This window comes from Chiloscyllium plagiosum, unplaced genomic scaffold, assembly GCF_037043375.1.
Source record: "Chiloscyllium plagiosum isolate Xiang-an unplaced genomic scaffold, Cpla_swu_hap1 HiC_scaffold_9, whole genome shotgun sequence".
In the NCBI taxonomy this organism is placed as follows: domain Eukaryota; kingdom Metazoa; phylum Chordata; class Chondrichthyes; order Orectolobiformes; family Hemiscylliidae; genus Chiloscyllium; species Chiloscyllium plagiosum.
In genome coordinates this window covers 82,002,573-82,010,563 of record NW_028270147.1, presented here as the reverse complement: position 1 = coordinate 82,010,563, position 7,991 = coordinate 82,002,573, and the positions used below count along the sequence as shown (strand labels likewise).

Below are 7,991 nucleotides of genomic sequence, written 5' to 3'. Positions count from 1 at the left end.
CAAATGTGTTATCACTCATCAAATGCTTGTTCCACATGTGAAAAGATTCAAATATACACGAGAAAGATCCCAATGTGTTGTTCATGCCATACTGTTGGGTTACATTATTCTATGAGTAAATACAGTATTGAGAATTATGAGAAAATTCCCTCATAGAAATGAGATGGAATAATCCTCACTTGCCTGGATGAATGCAGCTCCAACATACACTCAAGAAGCTTGACATCATCTAGGACAAAGCAGCCCACTTGATTGGCACTACATTGACAAGCATCCATTCCCTCCACCACTGAAGTACATGAGCAGCAGTGCATACTATCGAGACGATGCACTGCGGAACTTCACAAAGGCTCCTTGGACAACACCTTCCAAACTCATGAGCACTTCCATCTTGTAGGACAAGAGCAGCAGATAAATGGGAACACCACACCCTGAAAGTTGCACTCCAAGCCACTCATTATCATGACTTGGAAATATATTGCAGTTCCTTCGCTGTTGGTGGGTCACAAACCTGGCATTTCCTCCCTAATGGCATTGACTTAAAAAAAATAAAATTAATATTTGAATCACACAGCTTCATAACACAGTGGCACAGTGGTTAGCACTGCTGCCTCACAGCGCCAGAGACCCGGGTTCAATTCCCGCCTCAGGCAACTGTCTGTGTGGAGTTTGCACATTCTCCCCGTGTCTGCGTGTGTCTCCTCCGGGTGCTCCGGTTTCCCCCCACAGTCCAAAGATGTGCAGGTTAGGTGAATTGGCCATGCTAAATTGCCCGTAGTGTTAGGTGTAGGGGAATGAGTCTGGGTAGGTTGCTCTTCATCGGAAGGTCGGTGTGGACTTGTTGGGCCGAAAGGCCTGTTTCCACATTGTAAGTAATCTAATCTAAAAAAAATGAGGTTAATAAAGAAAACATGCTCTCTGTTTGCTCAGTTAGAATGGCATAACCAGCATGGGAGTGCAAGTCCTGTAGAATTTGAACCAGTTTCCAACAAAGTTACAACAAGAAAGTAGGTGGACTGCAGCAGTTTGATTAGATTAGATTTGATTCCCTACAGTGTGGAAACAAGCTTTTCAGCCCAACCAGTCCACACTGACCCTCTGAAGAGTAACCCACCCAGACTCATTTCTCTTTCATTAATGCACCTAACACTATGGGCAATTTAGCATGGCCAATCCACCTGACCTGTACATCTTTGGACTGTGGGAGGAAACCGGAGCACCTGGTGGAAACCCACGCAGACACAGGGAGAATGTGCAAACTCCACACAACCAGCCTGCCTGAGGCTGGAATTGAACCTGGGACTCTGGTGCTGTGAGGCAGCAGTGCTAACCACTGAGGCACTGTGCTGCGCTAAGTGTGGGGTGAGAGTAGTCTGAATTGGGTTGTGAGTCTTGTTTGACTCATCTCACACATTGAACTCATAAGGCCAGCCAGAAGCCCATCCCATCCTGGGTAGAAGCTGCATCCACATCATCCAAGTTTGTCTTGGAATTGCTTCTCCTGCTTTCTGCTACTGCCCAGACCAGATGCCTGGCGACTTCCTCACCTGAATCAGGTGATACCCTGCAAGGGTACTAATTGACTCGTCTCAGACCTTCCCCAAGGACATGAGGAGTGATAATACACTCAGCACATGACCTAGCAACACCTCCTTGAGGGCAATTAGGGATGGGCAATAAATGCTGGCCCAGCCAGTGATGCCCACATCTCATGAGTGAATTAAAAAAATCATGTTGCTTCTTCTTTTCCTCAACTCCTTTGTTTTCCTGAAGTATTATCTCTCTCCATTGGCTTGGCTATAAACTGAAAGTGACCATTCTCCATGTAAGCCCAGAAGATGAATACTGGTAGGCTACACAATGTTGGAGGTAACACATTGCCCCCTGACAAAATGTCTGGTTACACATTCATTCCCAGCACAAAATCAACAAGTGATGATCACAAGCAAGAATACTGGCTGATTTTTCATCTAAATCCCTCCCAAGCCAAATGTAGTGCTATTACATCTGACCTAGATCAGCTGCGCTGCTTGTGTAGGATGGAGAATGCCAAGCTGTGGGTGTCTTAAGAGATGAAGAAACACTTACTTTGTGTCCCCTATCTTATGAAACCAGTCTCAGCACAAAAGTAAAGAGTCCTTGAAATTAGATGCAAGGCATCAAGACCATCTGTTGTGGGGCAGGCATAAGCAGGCGGATTAGAAACAAAAACAATTAACAGCATTAGGGGGTGAGATCAGTGAGTGGAAGTGAATGGTTGAAGGTGAACTTACATATTTGGTATACACATTATCTGCAGCACAAAATACTAAATTTTTTCACGAGGCTTCTCCCAATTTCTTGTTGTAACTTGGTTGGAAACTGGTTCAAATTTGCCGGTTATGCCATTCTAACTGAGCAAACAGTGAACACGTTTCTTTGGTAACCTCATTGTTATGAAGTTGTGTGATTCAGAGATTGGTTTTATTTCTTTTAAGTCTCTGCCTTGAATCCTTGAAAAGGACACGTTGAAAAGCCAATGATGCTGGCTATAGCATCAATGAAGGGCTGAAACTTATGTCTTTGTGTCTGCCTTTCATGGAAGGTCTCTTGCCATGAGGACAAGGAAGATTTCTCTCTCTCTGTATCTTACTAACCTTGCCTCATCAGCGACCTACCATGTCCCAGTGGTTCCCCTCTTGTCTGATTCTAGGCCATGATACCAATCACTGATACAGAACAATTCACCACAGACTGGATATCTCAGAATTGACCAATAACCCTGTGGCTGCCACCATCTTTAAAAGGCTGTTGTACACTTCGACAGGTACTGTCAGTCCAGTGCTGCTCTGTTGTCCTAGACACGACAGACAAAGGAAAGTTGGAGCTCTGTTTTACGGGCAAGGAGTTCATGATCCTGTTGGAGAGGGTGGTTCCCCAGTACCATTAAAAGGAACCCATGACACCAGACCATGCTGGCCTGGAATGAGGTTTCCACTCAGATCACTGCAGTCTCAGCTGTTTGGAAGATCGCACAGCACTGTGGGTCAATAATATTTGCCACACAGGGTAAGCACCACTGTCTCTCTTCAGTAAAACACATGCAGTCTATCTCTGTTACTATACCTGCTTTCCAAAAAGGCTCATGCTCTACCCCTCTCACTATTGCCTGCAATATTTTCCCCTCTCACGGTAACCCACACCAACCCCCGATGGCACTAACACTACATGCCCTCTGCAATGGCTACTCACTCAATTAAGATACCTCCTCACTGGCACCAAAGGTTTCATTTCCCTACATATCCACCTCTCTCTCAATCCAGGTGGGAAGCATCCTTCAATAGAATAGAAGGAGTCCACATTTGGCCCCTCACCCCTTTTGAGGAAAGGATCCAGGTTCTAACCGTCCCAAGCAGTGAATGGACCATGTCCAAACCCCTGGCCATCTATCAGAGGCTACTTTTAGTTTACTGGGCAAGGACCACCCTGACTGATGACTATCTCATTGACTTGACGGAGTACTCCTAATGATCATAATAAGTTTTATGGATTTAAAAGGGACCTAAAGGGCAACGTTTTCATACAGAGGGAGGTGTGTGTATGGAAGGAACTGCCAGAGGAAGAGGTGGAGGCTGGTACAATTACAGCATTTAATAGGCATCTGGATGGGTATATGAATAGGAAGGGTTTAGAGGGACATGGGCCAAGTGCTAGCAAATGGGACTAGATTAGGTTAGGATATCCGGTCGACATGCATGAGTTGGATCAGATGGTCTGTTTCCGTGCTGCACATCTCTATGACTCTATTTGTATGGCAATACACCAGTACTATGAACCTGATATTTCTGGCTGATAAGTAAGGCATAAAAAGACAAGACAAGCCTCAAAGCAAGTGAAGAGCGAATGATTATCCATGAGATACATCTTACTTGACCCTGAAAGCAAATTGTCCTTCTTGCAGAATTGTAATGATGAATGCTGGTGTAGCCCAAGGTACAGCTTTGAAATACATAGGAGTTCTGTAAATGGAACAGAGATATTTATATCGATAGTCACAGGTGAGCTGCCGGAAGACTGGAGGTTGGCTAACATCGTGCCACTGTTTAAGAAAGGTGGTAAGGATAAGCCATGGAACTATAGACCAGTGAGCCTGACGTCGGTGGTGAGCAAGTTATTGGAGGGAATCCTGAGGGACAGGGTGTACATGTATTTGGAAACGCAAGGACTGATTAGGGAGAGTGAACATGGCTTTGTGTGTGGGAAGTCATGTCTCACAAACTTGATTGAGTTTTTTGAAGAAGTAACAAAGAAGATTGATCTGGGTAGAGCAGTAGATGTGATCTATATGGACTTCAGTAAGGCATTCGACAAGATTCCCCATGGGAGACTGGTTAGCAAGGTTAGATCTCATGAAACACAAGGAGAACTAGCCATTTGGATACAGAAATCGCTCAAAGGTAGAAGACAGAGGATGGTGATGGAGGGTTGTTTTTCAGACTGGAGTCCTGGGACCAGTGGAGTGCCACAAGGGACCCAGTTGGTGCTGGGTCTACTACTTTTCGTCATTTACATAAATGATTTGGATGTGAGCATAAGAGGTATAGTTAGTAAGTTTGCAGATGACACCAAAATTGGCAGTGTAGTGGACTGCGAAGAGGGTTACTTCAGATTACAACAGGATCTTGACCAGATGGGCCAATAGTCTGAGGAGTGGCAGATGGAGTTTAATCTAGGTAAATGTGAAGTGCTGCATTTTGGGAAAGCAAATCTTAGCAGGACTTATGCACTTAATGGTAAGGGTTTAGGGAATGTTGCTGAACAAAGAGACCTTGGAATGCAGGTTCATGGTCCTTGAAAGTGGAGTTGCAGGTAGATAGGATAGTGAAGAAGGCGTTTGGTATGCTTTCCTTTATTGGTCAGAGCATTGAGTACAGGAGTTGGGAAGTCATGTTGCAGCTGTTCAAGACATTGGTTAGGCCACTGTTGGAATATTGTGTGCAATTCTGGTCTCCTTCCTATCGGAAAGATGTTGTGAAACTTGAAAGGGTTCAGAAAAGATTTACAAGAATATTGCCAGGGTTGGAGGATTTGAGCTATAGGGAGAGGCTGAACAGGCTGGGGCTGTTTTCCCTGGAGCGTCGGATGCTGAGGGGTGACCTTATAGAGGTTTATAAAATCATGAGAGACATGGATAGGATAAATAGACAAAATCTTTTCCCTGGGATGGGGGAGTCCAGAACTATAGAGCATAGGTATAGGGTGAGAGGGGAAAGATATAAAAGGGACCTATATAAAAGATATAAAGCAACTTTTTCACACAGAGGGTGGTACGTGTATGGATTGAGCTGCCAGAGGAAGTGGTGGAGGCTAGTACAATTGCAACAGTTAAAAGGCATCTGGATGGGTATATGAATAGGAAGGGTTTGGAGGGATATGGGCCAGGTGCTGGCAGGACTAAATTGGGTTGCAATATCTGGTCAGCATGGATGAGTTGGACCTCGTTGTTTGTGTGCTGTACAACTCCATGACTCTATGATATGCCAAGAGGGTTTTAAAAGGCAGGTACATGTCGGATGCCAATACCCATGGACATGGGATGTGTGTGGGCAGTTAACATGAAACAGGTGCTGAAACTTTGATGCACAGTGTCCAACATGGAGTTCCTTTGGAGCAAGTGGTAAGCCAAAGTTACTAGAAATTGACTTTCATGTCAAGCTCTCTTGATGTCTCGTTTGCTAATGGTGTGTGTTGGGATAGGAAGCTGCATGTTAAAGAGATTAGATGTGTAGTTAACACGCTCGTTACTAATCAATAATTGCCCTTAAAAGGCAACACACTTCTACTCACAAGAATCTCATCTTGATGCCCGAAACATGGAAGGTGCTTTATACATGCAAGCATTATCACAGTTGTTCCTGTCTTCACCTTGCATTCATAGCTTACAGCAGGGAGATATGTGTTTGTGGCAATTTTGCTGGCTGATTTACACCATTCTAGTCCAAGGGGCACGAAAGACATTTCCAAAATTATCTGCTTATTACATGTTCAGCAAAAGAATGCTGCAAGTAGAAGACAAAAGTCATGTTGCAGAGCATCCACTGTGACAAACCTTTAACGATTTGACTTCTAGCTCCTCATAAACATTGCTCTTGGTTGGCACATATGGATCAGAAATTTTAATTCCCAGTTGGTGCTGAGTTAGAGATCTTAGCTGGTAGTGTTTTGCAATTTGCGTCACCTTAAGCTAGCGAGGAATATTCAACTATGGGCCATTATCCATTAACAAGTGAACCCTCATGCATATTGAGTGTGGGCAAGATTCCATTTGTGTTGCGTCTTATACAATTGTTCACACCTTTAAAAAGGAACTTCAACTTAGAAATTGAACATTTCTAAAGAGAAGCTCACAAAGGGGATTCAAAATATGGATTGTACGAGTCTCATAAAGCCATAGATGCAAATTTAATTGTGGAATACAACAGGTTACAGGCACTTGTTTCAGGAATAAAGAACATGACGGGGCAGCTAAATGGGATTAAAATGATTATGCTGGCATTAAAAAAAACATATCAAAGATGTCACTCCTGTGAGATACCTCCCATTCCAATTCTCCAACATGTTTTGTTTAACATTGTAATTTTACTGCCTTCTATCTTCCTGAATCAGTACAGAGATGGAAATGTGCTTTGATCTATCATTTGATTGAAGTTATTGAAGTCAATTAGGCTAAATGGGGCATGCCTTAAAGAAGTGAACTCTATCAGGTGACAATGCTTTATTGAGAAAAAGAGGAAGAAAAAAACTGTAGTGAAGGCAATCTAATTCGTCCTTCACCTCCCATTTCAGCCGCATTTTCCCTATGAAATAGTTCTCTGTTTCTGTCCTCGGTGTCGCTTTAGAAAGTAATGAGGCATCTGTAATACAGTTAATAGGATAATGGAAGAAATTAACTTAATCAGACCAACAATGTTAATGTGTGGCTACTGGATCCTCTGTACTTGGGAAGGAAGACAACACTGAGGTCAACCAACTGTGAAAGAATACTGAGCAGAAATGGAGCTACTCATTTCAGTAATTTCCAGTAATGGGCCTTCTGGAATATTAATATCTACTTCTAATAGTGTCCAAAAAAACTTACAGCAGAAAGAAAAATGAAAAACATAGCCAGGTGATGGAATAATGCCTGTAACAACTTGAATCAAATAACACATCCTTGTAATTCACCATTCTCCAATAATTGTGTAATGTAGAGGGCAGTCTATTCAGCTAGTTTGCCATTCATACTGTATTCCCATCTACTGTTCCTAGCTCTCACATTTGGTTACATTAAACTGCATGTGACATTGTTCGTTCTGTGATTAAATTTTACTTTTCTTTTTCACAGTTCACTATGCATAGTGTCACTTGCAAAATGGGATTACTTCTCCAAAGTCCAGAGAATTCATGTGTCTGGGGGTAGGCTGTAAATTTAGCCATTCAGTGTATATAGGGAAGGGGATTATATTAGCATTCTAATGAAGGTCATTGTTGCAGAGCCCTACCAAGTTTCTCAAGCACCTCTTTGGGACTGCTTTAAATATTAATTTGCACTCAAATCTCTGAAGTGGGAGATGAAATCTCAAGCTACAGACTGAAAGCTATCACTGATGTGATAGCTAACATGCTTTGCTGTTACTTGCAGAAGGTTCCTCTGACTTTTGGCTATTATGAAATTCTCTGCCATGTAGCTCTGGCTGCAATGCTGCCAAAGTCTAGCTGTCTTAACTATCCAACCTCATTTGCTATCTATATAATTCTTGAAAAGTGCAATAAGTCAATTGAGAATAAAGTCATTAGCTCAGTGCCCCACAGCTTGCTGCTTTGAATAAAGAACTGGAGATTCGATTGGACAACAGGCTGTTGGACTGTTCCAGATTATAGGTCCCTGTGACGTGTAAACTGGGAACTGATTGTAATTTTCAGAAATGTTGCCTATGCATATGAAAGGGGCTTTTGTAGCACAGTGATAGGGC

The 7,991-nt window shown here is 43.0% G+C and overlaps 1 pseudogene; it reads right to left on the bottom strand.

Moving 5' to 3' along the window:
- Positions 1–1,361: 1,361 nt before the first annotated feature.
- Positions 1,362–1,650, bottom strand: LOC148149180 (Nuclear RNase P; annotated as a pseudogene).
- Positions 1,651–7,991: the final 6,341 nt, after the last annotated feature.